The sequence below is a fragment of the Vidua macroura genome, chromosome 5 (assembly GCF_024509145.1).
Source record: "Vidua macroura isolate BioBank_ID:100142 chromosome 5, ASM2450914v1, whole genome shotgun sequence".
Lineage (NCBI taxonomy): Eukaryota > Metazoa > Chordata > Aves > Passeriformes > Viduidae > Vidua > Vidua macroura.
In genome coordinates, this window is record NC_071575.1 from 10,826,048 (window position 1) to 10,845,617 (window position 19,570).

At 40.0% G+C, this 19,570-nt stretch overlaps 1 protein-coding gene and 1 long non-coding RNA gene across 3 annotated transcripts in view; one reads left to right on the forward strand and one right to left on the reverse strand.

The window, feature by feature from the left end:
* SLC6A15 (solute carrier family 6 member 15) overlaps nucleotides 1–7,925 on the reverse strand; it is a 36,661-nt gene extending 28,736 nt beyond the window's left edge. The window contains exon 1 of the mRNA XM_053978710.1: nucleotides 7,819–7,925. The gene's annotated coding sequence lies outside the window, so the exon portion shown is untranslated. The remainder of the gene's footprint in view (nucleotides 1–7,818) is intronic.
* A 3,057-nt stretch (nucleotides 7,926–10,982) lies between these two features.
* LOC128807800 (uncharacterized) overlaps nucleotides 10,983–19,570 on the forward strand; it is a 47,210-nt gene continuing 38,622 nt past the window's right edge. For both annotated transcript variants that reach the window (XR_008437278.1, XR_008437277.1), the window contains exons 1-2: nucleotides 10,983–11,116; nucleotides 17,589–17,653. This is a non-coding gene — a long non-coding RNA (uncharacterized LOC128807800). The remainder of the gene's footprint in view (nucleotides 11,117–17,588; nucleotides 17,654–19,570) is intronic.

The window sequence follows — 19,570 nt, forward strand, 5'->3', positions numbered from 1 at the left end:
AAACAGTAGAGTTACTCACCAGCACTGATTAGCTAAACACGAACCACTGAACAAGCTTTCTTCTTCCTCATCAGAGTATTGAACTTGAGCACTTCGCCTATAAAATGCTATTCTATGTTCCCACATCATTGGGATGTAATACAGAATTGAAGTTCATCAGCATTAAACTAGGAAATATCACACCAAATTTTGTTAAACATCTTCAGCTACTTCCAGTACTTGTTACCTTCTACACTGCCTTGTACAGAAATACAGAACTATGTGATGAGACAGGTAATTCTGTAAATCCTTAGTAAAATGGGGATTTGTTAGGAAGATTTTAAAATTATACTTAGGAGAAACTCATTATATAAGGATTCCAAGTCCTAAATCTTGTCAGGTATTTTAAAACACTACTATGATATAACCAGTACCTTGGATTAAAAGTAAAATGTCTAAAATATAGTTTAGCCTTATTAAAGCTGTTTGTTTGTAGGTTATTTTTTTTTTTCTGTCTTGAATCTAGATCATGGAATTTGATCAATTGATTAAGTTCTCAGCATCTCACCCTTTTCATGACTCAAATGATGTAACCTGTCAGATGAAAACACTGAAAGAAAATTTTTATTACCACCTTTATTGGAGAACATAACATTTTTCTGGACTTTTCTATGACTGAGATGAGCAAATAAGAATGTTTTTTTCCTTTTTTTTATATAAAATTCCATTTATAAAGAAATCTAGAATTACTCTTAAACTGACCTGACAAGTATCTGTATTGTTTGATGGAATTTAACAGAATGGAAATTGATGAACAGTACATGGTTCAGTTAAAGGAACATTTAGAAAATTATTCTGTCACTGAAATAAGAGCAATCAATAATCTGAGTTGGCATAAACAAACTTTTGCAAAAAACCTTACTAAAACAAACATAGGAGCTAGATTTTAATTATGTCTTACGAGCATTGTCCTTGATATGCTAAAATCTATTTCTTTCATACACTGAAAGATAAAACAGTGAGTCTTTTCTGACTTTTCTGATATTAAGCAAACTGAAAATCCCAACTTTCTCTCTCAGAACACAGCAGGAATTTTGGGTTTTTTTTTTCCATGGAAAAAGAATCAACTCAATGCACCAGCACGCAGAAGTAAAGTAACCTGATTAGACCTCCACATCACTAGCAGATTAAGCAATAATAATCCCTTGCAACAGGGAATTCAGACCCAAATTAGCTCCCTGGGAGATCCAGGCTCGCTATAGAACTTTTACTTCAGCTTCAGGCCTGCACAGGGAGATAAGACTTGCAATGCCTCCACTGACCAAACTTGCACACATTTGCAGTAAGCCCCAAAGGAACTTCATTAGTCAAAGGACACATTGAAAAACATTGCTGCATGTCCTTTTCTCACAATCTTTTTTGTATGGAATGCCCAGTAAGGGGGTTGTCCTGGTTGTGTTCAACACTGCTGCTCCTCTTCACCATTACACTGAATCTTGTGTCGGGCTCCTTCCAATGCACCTCTACTGCATGCCAATCAATATATAGGTACCTACTAGAAAAACACTGTACTTCTGTTCTCTCGGCTGTGGAATACCAATAAACAATTAAAGTTACAAGGCTGGAGATTTTCACAACATGAACAGAAAAACAGGCACAAAAAACCCCTCACTTACGGATTTGAAAGTATAATGAGTACAGCTGCCCCATGTTCTTGGAATTTCAGCACAAACCTCTATAAAAGCCATTTGTAAGGCAATTTCATCCCACAATACTATTGCAACGACTGATACAACTAAATATTAATGAACTTCTAGCTGTGTTTTTCCAACATAAATTGCAACACAATAATTCTTACATTACATTTCTTCTTAAAACCAGCTCTCCCCTCTGAAAAGGAAAGCCAAAAATATTATTTTCTAACATATTGTACTTTTTATAATCTTATTTTTACTTCTGATAGAAACACATCAATTTGACAAAATTATTTACATTTCATTTTTACTGCTTTACAAATAATCTTCAATACCTTTTTTGGTTCAATGTTTGCCATTGAACGGATTAAAGTGATCAACATTCTACTTTTCAAAGCATTGCATTCTTCCCTGAGGAAGCAGCTACATACCAACATGCTGCTGTGAGGGTGGCAAAATGCAGTAAAAAGCTGCAGCCAGTTCACATCACTATAATCTCAGTTTTGAAAGTAGATTATGCCAATACGGTGTATCAGTCCAGTCCCACAAGCTTGTGTCTTGATGTTGTGATGCACTAAACAGCTTATTTAGTTGTTGTTTTGCACTGGGTGATTGGGAATTTGCACTGAGTAGTTTTTATGGAGTTAGTTTATGGAGTTCAACTATGGAGTTTATGTCACACTGGTCTATTCCACACACCTTTCCCCCCCCTCCTAAGCCTCAGGTGTGGTGGTCTCTCCCTGACCTGCTCCCCCCCTCCCTCTCTCCTCACCTGTGTCCCATTGGATGTGGCTTCCAGTTCTGCCCGACCCCTTTTCCCCGGCCTCAAAACCCCCGGGACGACACTTTCGCTTTCTCTCTCTCTTCCGGACGCTGCCAGACGCCTCAGTCTCTGTTACCCCCTGAGGTGTCGCCTGGATCCGAGGTGGCTCCTTATAATAAACAGGATTCGAGTCCCAAAGAGAAAAGCGCTTCCCGTCTTTTATCTTTGTCCATGTAGGATTCCCCCCTCACCATGCTCAGAGGGGACCAGGGGATTCCTACATCTTATTACGTTCCTGCTCACCAAATCTTCCCTTTGACTCCCAGTGAAGGAACTAGTATGGTTAACAGAGGACATGGAACCAAAAGTCAGGATTTTCACCATGACACATGTTCATAAAAGATTTTTATTGATATTCATGCCAAAATGTTTCAGTCTGTATGAAATCATGGGAGAAGAATCATATGCACAAGTGCAGAAGAGAAGTCTTTTGCATCAAAAGGAAATGTACAAAAGGCATCTCAAATATGAGTCTACTGGAAAGCTGGAAAGAAAAAGCATGACGGAAACAAGCAATATAGAAAATGTAAACTGAAGTTTTAGGAGCAATGGATGGCTGTAAGTCTGCAAAAAAGAAATTTGTGCAGACAGGATGAGGAGAATACTTAGTGACCATCATATCTGAGTGAAAAAGAGGAAGAAGACTGCAGGAGCAAACCGGGTTTCACGGGAGTACTGTGACTGTGAAGAACAGCTATCGCTGGGGAAATCTGTGTACAGATAATTATTTCAGGAAGAGTTACACTGTGTTACAGTACTCATTGCACAGACTGAATTACTGCTGCAATGCAGCATTGTGTTCTTTGGCGGAAATAGGAATACACACCATAACCTTTTTGCCTGGTCAAGCCCATCTCTCTCTATAAACTGAAGCAACCATTATGCTGCTCTTCAGCATGAACTACATGATCTAGCATTTTTCCCTACCTGGTTTAATACAGCCTGTCAGTAAGATATAGATTCAATAGGTGCTTAACTCAATTGCAATTAAAGATAATTATAATCCATAAAATTATACTTGTATTAACATGTCTCAGAAAACATCACTGAAGAATGTAAAGAAAACTGTTACACATTCATGACTCTGTAAAAAAATAAGAGCTCTGTGGGCTATGGGAGACTTAAACACATTAGAAAAAAGTTTTTATTCTGGTGTCTACAACAGAACCATTTATACTATAGCAAAACTATTTAAAAATGCAAGACCAAATTGACACCTGCTGCAGATAGAGGTAGTTATACAGTCTTCACTGACACTGCATCTGTTTCATATTGCTGGGAAATTTGTTCTCCATTCCTACAAAATTTTGTTCATGGCTTTACCATACAACAAAACCCTGCACAGACTCAAACGCAAAAAAAATCTGGTCCAGATTAGTCTCCTTAAATTTTAGTTACAGAAGAATACTTCCCACTATTATAGAACAAACACAATAAATTGACAAAACCAGCAAAGTTTCTTTCTCAGGATTGTTCATTATCAATAGACTTAATCTTAACAGCTTGTATGACTACTGCCAAATCCCTGGCCAAACAGAAACATCTAGAGACAGAACATTACAACCTAGAGCTCTTAAATGTCAGTTTTCCTTTTCACTGCACATAATCTCTAAAGAATTAATTTGCCTTACTGTAGTTTCTCACTTCTGCACAGGTTTCTCAGTACTTCTCACAAATCAGCCTCACTGAAATACTTCAGAGACTTATAGGATGAGCTAACTGTAACCTCCTATTCAAATGGAGAAAATGTATCACTTAATCAGCAGTCTTTTCTTATATGTACTTCACTGAAGGAACAAATTCAGCAGTTACCACTCCTTCAAGTGAAGTAATCTCAGCAATTATGAAGAAACTCTACCCCTGGTTGGTCAAACTTAAAAGGTGCAACTACTGACAATTTGAAAAAAAATGTCCGTATTCTAAGCTTACCATATAAGATACAAGAGAACCATGAGTTTATTGTACAATTTTATCACACTTCTCAGAAGTGATAGGTTGTAAAAGTACATTTAATATTCAATAAAGTATTAAAGTTACTTAAGCTGCAAAATCAATTACTGAAAATTAGATATTACCTGATACGCAGTTGCCCTGAGACCCTAATTCTCTGACCTCTGTGCTTTAGAATGGATCACTAAGTAAATCAAGTTGTCCTTGGGAAGAATTTACGTGATTACTTCTTCCTCTTTTTTATATACAAGCAAAAAGCCAAACTGAACACATGGGTTAGTGGAAATCATACTTCTCATCACATCTGATTATTTGATTTCATTACACAAATAATGTTTTCAAGTTATGTTACAATAAATGTCTATGTCTTTAGAAAGAAAATTATTAATGCTAATTCCACTAGAGAAAATCAAACACTATTCAAACATCCTATTACAGTTTTCATCCCTTCTCCATTTTGGCTTAAGGAGAGCTGAATTATTAATATTGCAGTACACATTTCTGACACTTGAAATGCAAAACTATCATTTGCCAGCAGCAAGAAACTCCCTCCCTAAAGTGGGAAATAGACTACTGGCACCATGACTTGAGGCACTGCTGTCCACAGCATTACACAAACTTTTTCTTTGCTTTCTCCCATACAAGCAAGGAATCCCTAGCCTTAGGAGTGAAGGATAAGAATGCAGAGCTCTGTTTCAGTGTAGGCTTATGGGAAGCTCAGACCAGTTACTGCCATTGCCTAATGCAACCGTTCTGGCAGTTACCACTGCATTTTCACACCACTTTCTACTGTCTCACCAGGATTTGTGCTTCCAGCTCTTCAGCAGAATAGCATTCGGTCGTCATTTGTCAATGATGTTTATTTATTCCTAAATTGTTTCAATACATTTCCTGAGTAATGGCAAGGATACTTTGGATCAATTTTCAAGGACAAATGGAGTTGCCCACGTGGCCACCTGCCGATATGTCAAAGTTATTCTGAAACTGAGAATTCAGAGATCTCTAAAGTCATGTGTAAAAGCTGCTACCATTGCTATGCTGATCTATTAAAATTTGGGACTGAAAACTGTTCTTCCAAAATCAACAGGTATTTTGTCTTTTAACTAAGAACATTACTAATGGAGATGAGTGAAATGGTCAGAACAATGCAAAATAGTCGGGAAAACAGGTAAAAATGTCCTTAATGTTGTGTACACTTCTGGTACAGTACTCTAGAGAATTTCCAAAATAAAATCTTCCCAGAAAGATTCTACCACAAATACTTGAAGTGGTAATTCCATACCACTCGAGCAGGGACTACTCCTTAACGATGTCATCTGAATCAAAAGGAATAGTTGCAAGTAGTAGATTGTGCTTCTGAATAATTTGTGATTTTTTTCTGACAAATTCAGCATTTGAAAAATTTTGTGCATACGGGCTTTTGCAATATGGAAAAAAGACAACTGTAAGAATGACAAGACATGAAAGGTCAAAAGGAATCAGATTATGCTAAAAAACTAGATTCAAAATGCCTTGGCAGTTTCACATACTCAGTTTTCTGTACTGGTGACACATCTGAACAGCTATGAATGGTTTGGTTTTTCATGCACAGATCAAAACCAATGGGATTTTTTGTTCTTGAGTCTGAAGTGCAGAGCTGAGCCCAAAGGGAGTGTCCAATATGCACTGCATTCAGGCTGTGAGTCTATGATTATCTTAATATGGGGTGTGGGTAAACAAAAAACTTGTATATTAGCCCCAAAAAAATTAAGGAATCTTTCCTAAGTATTTTTCACAGTTTCCTTTCTAATGTGATGCTGATAATGGGAAATATACTGCTAAATAGAAACTGATTATGTTGTCATCGGTTTTTAATCAAATGGAGAAAGCTGCCTGCACAATACATCCAGTATACATTTATGTGACATCAGATAACAGAATCTTTACATCATTTACACTTTTCTTTGTAGGGGGGAAATTGGGTTCATATCCTATGATATGCCACAGTGACGCACAGATGGTAATATACTATTTAAAAATTATTAGGCTTATCTTAGAAAACAACACTACAGCAGTGAGCTTGTTATGTAGCAGTAGCACACTGAAAATAAAATAGTTGATGATAATGTGGTCTTTAACAAGTAAAACACAGTGCAAATTACTTAAATAGATGAAATCCCATCACTCCATCCCTACAACTCTCATGTGTGCCAGGTCAGTGTGACTGTGCATTCATATTACAATCATCTTATTTACTTCCACAACAAAAGCAAAGCCTCGCGAAGAAATTCCAGTTCGCTCTAACACTAGCAAAATGAGAACACACCCAGGCAATACGGGCACAGAAAATAAGAAGGATTAATAAGCAAATCGAAGAGAAAAAGAATCACTAGGAGAAGACTGTAGGTATGAATCTACCCCGTGGACATGCCGCGGTACACGGCGGGCTACGACCATCAACATCCTCCACAGAAAATAAATCCAAGAGGCACAAAGGTTGGGAGAAGGTCCTCATTACCATGCCCACCCAAACATGGCTGACACCGGGGCGCCCCGGCCCCCGGCCGCGGGGTTTGCCCCCGCCTTCGCGGGGCGAAAGACGCGAGTGGCGCGGCGCTGGGAGGCACCGCGCGGGCCCGCCGGGCGACGCCCACGCTCCGCAGCAACAATGCAGCGCCCGGGCCCGGCCCTCGCCCTGTGGCGCGTCCGCCCGCCGCACATGGTGGGGATGGACGCCGCGGGCCGCCCTCGATGGTAGCCGGCTCCCTCAGCGGCCGGCTCGCCCTGCTCTCCCCGAGCCCGGGCTCGTCCGTGCGGCGAGGCACATCACCGCGGTGCTGCCCGGAGGAGACAGCCCGCGCCCCCGCTCCTCCCGGAACACGCGCTACACACGCATCTGAGATTTTTTTTACGCAACACACGGGAGATGAATGAAATTTCTTTCACTCGGAAAAAGATATGTTTCTCGCCCTTACCAACTGCAATAATAATAATAATAATAACGCCGATTAAAACAGCCCCGTACATCCTTTTAACCTACCGCCGAGTTAAAACACATGGGCGGCTTCTAATCGGCGCTCGCTATTGTTTCCCGAGGGGCCGGCTCTCTCCGCGCCAGCGAGAGGCTGGCACCAGGGCGAAAGCCCCGGTTGGGTTAGGGGGACCCCCGACCCACAGGAAGGCGGACGCCGGGCGGAAAGGAACCCCCCACACATCCTGCCGCTTCCCGCCCGGCGACACACGCGAGGCGGCCACGCTGCCCCCGCGGCCCCAGCCGCAGGGCAGGGCTGGGAAAGCGCGGGCCGCCCCGCGCACCCACGCTCAGCGCCTCGCTGTGCTGTGCCCTGCCGTGCCGTGCCGTGCCATGCCATGCCATGCCGAGCCGCGCCTTACCTCCGCCCGCCGGGCGCCAGCTGCGAAAAGGGGGGGCCGGGTGCTCCCGCGGGCGAGGATGGCGAGCGGAGCCGTGCGGGCGCGGGGCTCAGCGGCGGGCAGGCGGTGGCAGCCACATGTGCCCAACCCTCACTGCGGCGGCGTTTAAAGACAGACATAAAAGCGGCGGGGGGGAGAGGAAAGGGGAGGGCAGCGCCGGGCCGGGGGAGCCGCACCTCCTGACGCAGGGAGGAGCGCCCACCCACCCGCCTGCAGCAGCATCTCTCTGCCGGAGGCGGGCAGGGAGGAAGCAGACGCGGCAGCGAGAGGACCAGGAGGCCGCCGCGCCAAAATCCCCGCGGTCACGCTTAGGCAGCGCGGGTGCCTCATTTCTATCCTCGCCTTCATCCCCTGCTGCCTCTGCGCCCAGACTCGTGGCGGTCCCCAGGTCCCTTGTGCAGCTCACGCAGGCTGCGAGCGGCCCGCCCTGGCCTTCCTGTTGGCGGGGCAGCGGCACACGGGCGGGGGTGGCCCCCGGGCGGCCTGGAGGCGGGAAGCAGGCCCACGCGTGGCAGCTTCCTTGGGGAACACGTAAATTTTCCAAAAGAAGGAGATTACTGGGAGTGAGGGGTGTGGGATCCAGGAAGGAAGAGAGGTCTGTCGGGGGGCGGCCGCAACGAGTACAACACCTGCGTGCTGGAGGCCGGCAGGCGGCTGGGAGCGAGCTTGGGGGCTGAAGGGATGGAGAGACGGTGAGAAGAGTGGAAGGCACCGACCATGGTAATGGTGCACAGGTCTTGTAGCCCTGACTCCTACAGCTATTTCAGTCGCAGGAAGGCGATGTTTGGCTTCAACGCTTCCCCGAAAGATTCTGTCATTAAGTGTTCACTGCTATTCGGTCAGTTTTTTCTCTGCTTGCATTTCATTTTGGAGAAAAAAAAAAGAAAAAGGCAGATCGATCCTGCCTAGCACGGAAGACTTGAAGTAAAGACGAGGAAGTGAGCTCAAAGGCGCGGCAGCCAGGTGGGAGAGGCCCAAAGTTGGCTTTGCTGAGGATAGGCACGATTGAATGGAGAATGAACTGATTTTAATGCTCGCTGTGTGAACGATTATTGCAACAGCTTCAGTCTTAACATACGTAACCTTATTACACCTCGTGAATCAAAGAGAGATTTTCCTCCAGAGTATGGAAGATAGTCTTCCTAGATGATCTGCATTTCCTTCAGCTTTTACTGAGAAACCTGTGATACAAACTTATTTTCATTTCTGCTTCATTATTAAAAGTAATTCATCAGAGCATTGTGCATTTCTTGCTATTGGTGCTAGTTCACTTAAGTAATTTCCACAATGTATTTCAATTATATAGCCCTTTAGACAATAGATTTTGTACTCACTGAATATTGTTTGGAATTCAGGAAAAATGAACTTGTGTTGAGTAAGTTTCTGTGTATTAAGTTTCTTTTACACTAAGTACTAATAAGAGGAAGAATTTATGCTTTCATTTGCCAGATCATGAGTGATACTTTATCGATTTCTCAAGGTTGGGATTGAAGGCACTTGAGATGGTATTTTATGTTTGGACTTAGGTGTTTATTATTTCTTATCTATGTTAAAGTCTCACTACTGTGAGTTCGGCAGCTTTTGCATTAATAAGGCGCAAAATGGTTAACTAATTCTTGTTACAAGGTCTTTTAAAACTAAACTATCCAACTAAGAAAGGACACTTATATTATTTTCCCTTTTAACCTAATAACTGATCCCTTGAAGTCTGAAATGCGGACTTTTCTGTCTAATCACAAAACATCACCTAAACCTATGAAGAAGAAGGAAGAAGAAGGTAAAGAAGAACAACCTGCCCCCGCCCTAAAACCTCCATCTTGCTTCATATTTATTTCTATATTCTAAAATCCCAAACTCTAAGTTTTCTACCCTGTGATATTACGCACTTCTAACCAACTACACACCCATAATCCCAGTGCTATTAATCAATTCTAAAAGCCTGTTCTACGACCTTAGGTCAAATGCGGTGTTCTCTTGTGGGTCTGTGCCTTTAAGCACAGAAAGTTTAAAATTCTCAGCATCTAGGATTCCAACAATACTTTTATTTAGTAAATTAACTAGTAATGTTAATCAGATGACTGCATAGTTAATTGAAACAGGAAGAGGTCATTTCCGGATCCCTTCAAATTCTGTGTACCCTTAATGGTGAGCTTAGATCTGAGGTAGGGCGCTACACAGACACAGAAAAAGCCTCATTTACTGGTCTGACTCTCCAAATGTGACTCAGGAGATTTGAGGATAGAGAAAAAAAATCTAAGTGGAAAGCAAGAAATGCCAGCAAGACAAAAATCATTATTATAAAAAGCAAAGCCCAAATGCTGATGCACTAAAGTTCTATACCATCAAACCTTTAAAGAAGAAAAAAATGCAGAAGGAGAGAAAATGACTGGAAGAAAAGTGGTTATGCCAATTTTATTTTTCTGCTAGGTTTTGCTATCTTGTCTCTCACATAGAGATTTTAAATATTGTGAGTTGGAAGAGACCCACAAGGATCATCGAAGTCCAAAGTCCTGGCTTGAACACCTCTCGAGCTCTGTCAGGCTGGTGCTGTGACCACTTCCCTGGGGAGCCTGTTCCAGTACCCAACCACCTGCTGGGTGAAGAACCTTGTTGTTATATCCGACCTAAACCTCCCTGACACAACTTCAGGCCATTCCCTCAGGTCCTGTCACTGGGCACCACAGAGCAGAGATCAGTGCCTGCCCCTCCTCTTCCCCTCACAAGGAAGTTGTAACTGCAGTGAGGTCTCCCCTCAGTCACCTCCAGGCTGAACAGACCAAGTGCCCTCAGCCACTCCTCATATGGCCTCCCCTCAAAGCCCTTCACCAACCTCCTCTGCTTGGCCCTGGAGTCTCTCTAAGAGCTTCATGCCTTTCCTGTATGGTGGTGTCCAAAACTGCCCCCAGCACTCGAGCTGAGGCTGCCCCAGTGCAGAGCAGAGCAGGACAATCCCCTCCCTTGCCCGGCTGGTGATGCTGTGCCTGATGCCCCCCAGGACAGGGTTGGCCCTCCTGGCTGCCAGGGCACTGCTGGCTCGTGTTCAACTTGTCATCAACCAGGTTGTTTTCTGTGGTGCTGCTTTCCAGTATCTCATTCTGGATGGATTCTCATTCCAGCATGGATTTCCTCACCGCAGCACCTGTTTTTGTGTTCTGGAGACACTGAGAAAGGCACCTGATTCTTCCCAGACTGGAGCAAATTGAGTTCCCTGCAAGAATTGGCCCAGTCTCTCCATACATCCAAGGTTGCCTCATCCCAGGTACAGAATCTGACACTTGGGCTTTTTGCATGCAAATATCATTAATATTCTCAGCGCATATAAATGACATTTTTTTAATATGCTGGATAAATGTGGAATTTGGATTGCATTTTACACCTTTTGAATCTGTCACTTTTGTGAATATGTTCTCTTTGTCTTAATGTTATCTCAGCACTGAATTTTAACTTAAAATAGTGCACTCCAGAATATTGTGGTTTATAAACTCAGTGATACCAGTAATTGCCAGCTACACTAGTTTGTGTAAGAAACAACAATTCCTATTTTTTCCATATTTTTCAAAAGGTGTTATTATCTAGTAATTCTAAATCACTTATGATCCTTTTCAACTTTTTTTTTTTTTTCATTTTATTAAATGTAGCCCCTTTGGTTAAGAACTGTAGTAAATCAATTCAAGAAAACAAAAATATGCTTTGTTTCCAACAGTAGAAGTAGGATTAATTAAAAAGACAGAGAGTAAAGATGTTTTATATAAGTTGCCTATTATTGCTGATTTTATGATAATGAATATGTTGAGGAACTTCAGCTGAACAGAACAAAACCATTAACAAGTCACTGTGACTTCTTATTGCTGCATCATTCTGGCTGCTCTTAGTTCTCTAGGAGATGGCATCTGGTCAAGATTCTGAAGGAGATTTTGCCTTATTGCTCAAGATACAAATTATCCCTTTGGACATAGCAAGCATAGTAAGCATGGATTTCCTGACTGCATTACCTGTTTTTTTGTGTTCTGGAGACACTGAGAAAGGCACCTTATTCTTCTGAGACTGGTGCAAATTGAGTACATTGCACGCATTGGGCCAATACAGAGATTAAAGCAGTTCCAGGAGCACTGTCAGTTGAGGGTATGGCTAGTTAGGGTTTGAGATATGTTTTGAAGTTTAATTTTCACTAAATTGAAAGTTTAGGTGTAAATAATGGAATGGTATAGTGACCATAATTTCTTCAGCAGAATAAATTTAAAAAGTACCTTATTTTACTCAGAGAAGGAAGAATTAGCAATCAAAATATTTAGATAGATACAAAGTATCACATAAAGTGTTAGTGTAGCCATAAACTTATGAATTTTGGTTTTGAAAGTGGTACAGAATCTACTGCTTACTAAGGAATGCTTCCATGTGTTTTGTTCATCTATGTAACACGTTATGAGATCCTCAGAAGCTATATTCTCCTCTGAGATCCAGTGATTACCATAAAGTCATAGCAATAAAATCATACCCAGGGGAAGTTCTTTCTGATCCCCAAAATTCACTGAGACTAGAAGAAGAAGATTATAGCAATTCAAAACTCTGCATGAGTTAAAAATAATTTCCTCTCATGATGTGTTCTATCTGAGATGATCCATTTTCCAGAAAATTGTTAGGGATGTATTTTTAAAATAAATTAATATTTCTATGATAGAATGAAACAAGTAGGAACTATTATTTCAATTGCTACAATTCAGAATACCATGTACATAACAGAAACTAGTATTAAGACAAAACAAGAGCATTTATTTTCAGAAGTCCCCAAAATACTTTTACAGATTTAATCAATGATAAAATAATTTCTGTGGCAGCAAGGAATAAAAAGCATAGGATGTTCAATTGCAAGCCATCCATGAGAGATACTTAAATGTATTTAGGCATGTAAATGTTTTTGTCGTGCATTTGAGACCTTCAAAGGAACCTCTGAAACTGTGCTAAGGCACGTGGAAAATAAGGAGTTTATTGGTAAAGGTCAACCTGACTTCACTAAGGGCAAATTGTGCCTGACATCACCTACCTGTAGCTAGTATTCCTTCTGGAACTGTGCAAAGTATTTGACACTGTCCTGCATGAATTCTACTCTCCAAACTGGAGAGACAGATTTGGTGATGGGACACTCAGTGGGTAAGGAATTGGCTGCCTAGAGCTGCAGTCAACAACTTGATGTCCATGGGGAGACTAGTGACAAGTGGGGTTCCCCTCAGGGATTGGTACTGGGACTGGCACTGCTTAACATCTTTGCTGATTGGCGTGGACAATGGGATTGAGGGCACCCTCGGCAAGTTTGCAGGTGACAGCAAACTTGTGTGGTGTGATGGACATGCTGGAGGGAAGGGATGCCACCCAGAGGGACCTGGACAGGTGTGACAAGTGGGCCAATGCAAACCTTGTGAAGTTCAACAGGGCCAGGTGCAAGGTCTTGCACCAGGGTCAGGGCAATCCAAAGCACAAATACAGTCTGGGTGGAGAATGGAGTGAGATGAGCCCCAGAGAAAGAACTTGGGGGTGTTTGTGGATGAGGAGAGTGACATAAATTGGCAATGTGAGTTTGCAGCCCAGAAGGCCAACTGCACCCCAGGCTGTAGCAAAAGCAGTGTGGCCAGTAGGGTGAGAGAGGTGGCTCTGATCCACTAGTCAGTTCTCATGAGACCCCACCTGGACTGTTGCATCCAGATTTGCAGTCCCCAACGAAAGAAGGGTTGTTCCATGTAGCCTCCAGGACACAGGGAAAATAACAAGTGCTCTGCTCCAGAAAATAGAAGAAAAAAAGTGATCTCAGCCATGGGTGTCACTGCTACAGCTGTGTTAAAGTACTTACTTTGAAAATTAAGAAGCCAGCAGTTTACTGAGTTGTTTACATCAAAAATAGTTCTGTATTGCAACACTGCATTGAAAAAAAATAAAGTTTTTACATAGAAATCTAATATTTGCAAATTGTCATATACTCAGCTTTAGCACATTTTAAATATAAACCATTAATATCAACCATTGTATGTACACACACATAGGCATCACGTAATAGTTCAACATACAGCTGAGCATAATGATCTGTTCATAGATGTACTATGTTCTGAATGAAGGTAAAATGGTGTCAGGGAGTTTGTTCTTTTTTTAAAAAGCTTAGAGAATAGTCATCTAAAAATTATTTTTGCTTGTAGAATGATATGTCCCATTTTAAATATTATACTGAGGTCTCAGTTCAGAATGGCCTTCATGTTAAGTTCCTGCCTAAAATTGCAGATGATACTCAGAATTGTTCCTTGTGTTTGAGTGAGGTAATTTTTTTTAAATACAAAGTTTTGCTATGCTTTGGGGTTTTTTATCATTGCATAAGAAGGTGAGCCAGAATGGAATGCTACTTTCCTCAAAATGAATTCTAAAATTCATGGATCTAGGATAACATGAGCTGTGTTAATCTGTATATTGCATGAAGAAAAGTGGTTTAAAGAAAAGTTGCAAAATGTCTCTTGTCTCATGAGATTTCAGAGCAAGCCAGTTTGCCAGTATATTTTAGCATATGTCCTGTGATGACAGGCTTCTGAGCTTAGAAAACCCAAGCACGTTTCTTAATCCCAGGACTGGCAAGGGCAAATGTAAAGCTCCATTAATGTGTGCAATCCTGTGAGTCACCACTGCCCACAGAAGCTATCGTTCTCTACTTGCAGCCTAATAACTGGGTTATTCCATAATAATATAAAATCCATGTTAGATTTTGCCCATGTCTTACACATACTGTGTCATTTTTAGTTTTTGATGGGCAAGGGTGGAAATTACTTTTTTCTCTTGCATGGAATTTTGTTTGAAATCTGTGTACAAGGACTGATGTTTTCCATATGCCTCAAGCTGAAGCCTGTATGAATCAAGCACAACTTGACCCTTGTGTCAAAAGGCACAAGTAATTAATGTGAAATAATTTTATTTCAATGCATTGCAGTCATAAAGCAATGAGGATATGTAAGCCTATAGTACATTAATAGAATTAGAATTTAATTGTTGCACATCAGTTAAAGCCAGGGAGTGAGGATCAGGATGTGTGTTTCATTCACAGGACTAAGAGACTGGAGGGGACAACTGACATTAGCAAATCTAGTTCTGTGATATCCTGCCTGTATAAACCTGCCCCTATATTTGTCATGTTCATTCTTAAAACTACTTAGGTTTCACCGCTGCATCTTGCTGAAGTTTCTCTAGAACTTCTCTCCTGTGATGGTTTGATACCTTCTTTGAACAGTCACAGCTGTTATTATTATTTTTTCATCATTATGTTTTCTTGTGCCAAAAGTTTTTTAAACTGCTTTCTGCCTTTCTCTTTTATGTATCATTATGTATCTTTGGAGGGTCACTCCATTGTTCCCTCCCTTTGTTTTAGTAGGGTAAAAAACTGAGGGTTTTTACAGGAATGAAAGATGATACAAAACTCACCTTATAGCATATTAGTCATGCACATCATGAAAAGATATTAGCTTGAGTCTTAAAAGGAGCAGGCATGCAATAGTTTACTCCAATATTGTGACAGAGAAGTGTTATTCCTGAGGTAATCTATTACATCTGTGTGAAACAGCAAGTAGCTCCCATGTAGCACAGTACAGTGCCCAGGTAAATACAGGACCAGAACAAAGGTCCCCCTGGAAGTATCTGTCTTCAGCAGTGCTATATGCTAGATGTTTACAGAAAAGCACGAGGAACACTGCAAGTATGACTTCTGATATTATAGCAAATGTTTAATAAATTTCCTATGGCATTTCCTATAATTAAAGTAAAATACTAGTTTATTCAATAAAAATATGAAGCTAGTATGCATGAATTATCCTTAGCAAATCCATACAGAGCTTTCCAATTTTTATTTCTCTTTGACTACTTTTTCTTTCAATTTGATTGAAAAATCAGCATATGATTGAAGTCAAATGAGTAGTCTCACTATTTATCTTAAATATATTTATTTTTAGACATATTTACTATTCTTAACTTAATTTATTCATTGTCAAAAATTACTGAGGAAAGTCTTAGAAACATGTATTAGAATCTATCATTCATAGTACTTCTTGGCATTCTGGGATGGAAATAATTTGGCTTTTTCCTCCTTTAGCTGTCTCCAGCTACACTTCCAGAAATGGAATTTTTATTGTTGAGATGTGCTCATTTTAATCATTCTCATTAGCAAAGCTGCCTTTGTCACCAAGAGTTGCACCACCAATTTTGCTTGAAGACTCTAGCAAGCTATCTACATTTTTGCATATTTTACTTAAGGACACTCTGTACTTACTTATTGCGTAAGTCCACAAACTTCTGTAATAATTTTCCTAACTTCTTACTCTTGGCTCCTCTGAAACCAAGAATGTTAGTTACAGAATTACTTAACCTCTGTATTTATGTAGACGAAGTTCAAATTTGCAGTGGTGCCTTTAGTTTGGACTAGAAACATTCATAATTCCTTCAAATATCAAACTAACTCGCTCATTAAATTCAACTGTTGGTTTGTTTTTTTTTTTTTTTTTATTAGGTTTGGTTTTAGGGGACTGTTGGTTTGGTTTTTTTTTATTAGGTTTGGTTTTAGGAGGCTTTGGTTTGTTGGTTGGTTTTGCTACTAAATGCAAAAATACATACTGGTGTATCACAATTACTTCACAGATGTGATTTGCCCAACACAGTGTCATCCAGCCCAGCATCACTGTTATTTAGATTCCTCTGGGGGGATGTGATAAGTTTGATTGTAGATACCTATTCTATCCAGCATTTGAAAGAAGATGAAGAACCTTAGTTTAATCCAGACTCCTAATTTTGCAGCAGCTTAAAAAATTCCATTTCTCGCCCAGGCATTTTACAAAGGTAGAGATATAAGATCCCAAGTCGTTAAATTGGTCTCATTACGACAGAAATATTTTGACATGAGTTTGAGATTCAAGTAACTAGTTGTACACTTTGACTAAATCCATATTATTAGAATTTGTGATGAAGAAAGGTTTGAAAATGACAGCATTTGAATGACAATTTACTGCTAGGCTATGTAAAAATGCTAGTTTAAAAATAACAGGCTGTAGAAAAATTGACTTTGGATTATAGATATTACTTTGCATCCTAAGTAGTATATGAATATTAGAAAAAGACTATTATGGTTCAATTTGGGCATAAAGCTTTCTCAAGTTATATTTTGCTGAATATGCATGTACAAATGCTAGAAATTTTTAACTCTTATTTGCCTGAAAATAAGCACTATTTTCTGTACACAGAAATCAACATAAGCAATATTTACACTGATGATACTGTAGAATGCTTTCTTTTCAGAATACTCTAATTTAGTTTCCCCTTACTGCTAGACAAATGATGTATCAAGGAATTTATATTGTTATGGTGAGAATTTTCTTTGACCTAGACCTTGAAGAGTCATTTTATCAATGCAGTTTAGACTTTCAAAATGAGAGACATTCAGCTATACAGGGCTTGTGACTCAAAAGCAAACCTTAAATGCAATTTTCAGAGGTCACAGCGAAATTTGTAGGGACTGGGGTGCCAGGCCAAGGTGTGGTGTCTGTGGAGACCTTGTTAGGTTCGTTCTTTTTTCAGGGCTGTTGCTTTAGCTTGGACACTACTCTGCACCTGAGAGCAGTATGAGGTGTTCTACTGTGGATTTGAAATCACAAACTAATGAGTAGATTGTTAGCTTAATTCTCTGTTCCTGTGCTTTTCTTATGATACTATTTGGTTTACAGTGTTCAGGCCTGTGACATCTGGGATTGATCCTGTTCTTAGCAAAGTCAATGGCAAAATTTCCATGGTAAGTAACAATCAGAGTTTCCCAATCCTTGACAATGTTAAAATACACATGGACAAAAGATTTGCTCTGCTGCAGGTATGAACTAGCAAGAAATAACTTCCCAGAGTAAGAGAAGTAGGCAGGAATGAGTGCCTCGGGGCAGACAGACACAGTACTTGTAAGTTCTGCTGCTTTGTGCACCAGACTTGCTTTAAGCTGAAAGATCTCAGGAAGTCAGCACATGTAACCAACATTTCAAGTGGTAACTCATTGAGAAAGTTTGTCAAGGTTGATGTCTGTATAAACATATACAGGTGAATCACATACCTTGGATGAAGTATATGATTAAAAAGACAGAAAACTTCCTCATATTTACACATTTTATTCACAAAAATAGTATGTTCAAAGTAATGAATCTCTTCCAAATATGTACAAAGAGACAATTAATACTGGATGCATTACATAAAAGCACCAGATAGAAAGCTGATTTTCCTGGTGTCTTATCTTTAAAATGCAGTGGCCCTATTTAAACATGACAAATGAGGACAAAACCCTGCAAAACAAGCCTTGTCTAGTTCGTAGTGCTGATATAATTGTTTAATCAATGAAAAGGATGGATTTTGTTTTAAAAAGTGAAAATATATAATGGATTTCCTAAGGGATCCCAATGAAAAAGCATGCATGTAATATTATTACTTAACCTGTAAAAGTAAACTGAATACAAACAATTAAACTTTAGTTCTTAATTATGGGAAATGCTTATTCATATTGGGGGCAGAGAGTTACAATCATGTTTACCCAATAGAACTGATAAATGCTACTGAATTCAACTGAGTATTTTTCCAGCTGTTTTACAGAGGATTATGTTTTCAAAAACTTTTCATAAATTTGTCAAAATCTGGAAAAAAGTTAAGAGAGGACAGAGTGTCTTGCTAAATAAATAAGCTCATTGATATACCAAAAGTTGGGAGGATGAGGTTGGGTATATACTTCATGGTGGCAAATTGAGTGTTGTGTAATTTTGGCAGCCAGATTCACATATACATAAGAACTCTGGTGTTTGCTGGAGGATTGGCACAAATCATGGATCAGCAGCACCAAGAGTTCAGTTGAGCATGTAGTGAAAGAGTCAAGACTGGACTATGTTGAGAAAGGTGATTTAGTGTAGCAAGTAAAGTTCTTCAAATACATGTTTATGTGTTTCCACTTTTGTGTAAGTATAAGGTCACTACTCAGAGCCCAGTTTTATTCTCTTCTGTGACAATACTGGGGGGACAAAAATGCACCAACAAAGTGGATACATCATCCTTTAGAACAGAAAGGAGGTCCAGAATTTAATTTTAAGCTGCCAGGTACAGAGTCCTGAACAAGGACTCTGGCAGGGTACACCCATTCTGCAGTGCCATGATAGCAAATAGAAGGTTCACTTTGCGGTACCAAAGAAGATAGTCACCTCCCTCACCTGTTTTCTCACCACTGGCTCATAACATGTCTTTAATGATCAGTTAGGAGTGGGAAAATGTTCAGTTTTTATTCAATAGAAATTACATGCTCATTTTTTGAAAACAGAGAAATGTTAAAAACAAAAATTTAAAGACAAAGCTTTAAAAATCTTAAATAATTTAAAACTGTTAATATTTTAGCCTAATTATTTTCTGAACCAGTAGAATATTTATATATTTGATAATTTAACTTTGTATTTAAAAGAGCAAATTATTTGTTGTATAACTTCATTAAGCCAGCTCTCTTGTTCATGCAGTTTGAATTTGGCTAGGGATACAGTACAGTACATACTTGAGGGATTGGCATTAGAAACTAAAATGGGGTCAGAGGAGGGAAGGATGGCTTCAGACATTTTAGCTTTGCATATTTAGAAAGTTTATTTAAAAAAACGAAGACAAACAGATATTCTTGTTTTCGCTTTGCAGTGATTTAGCA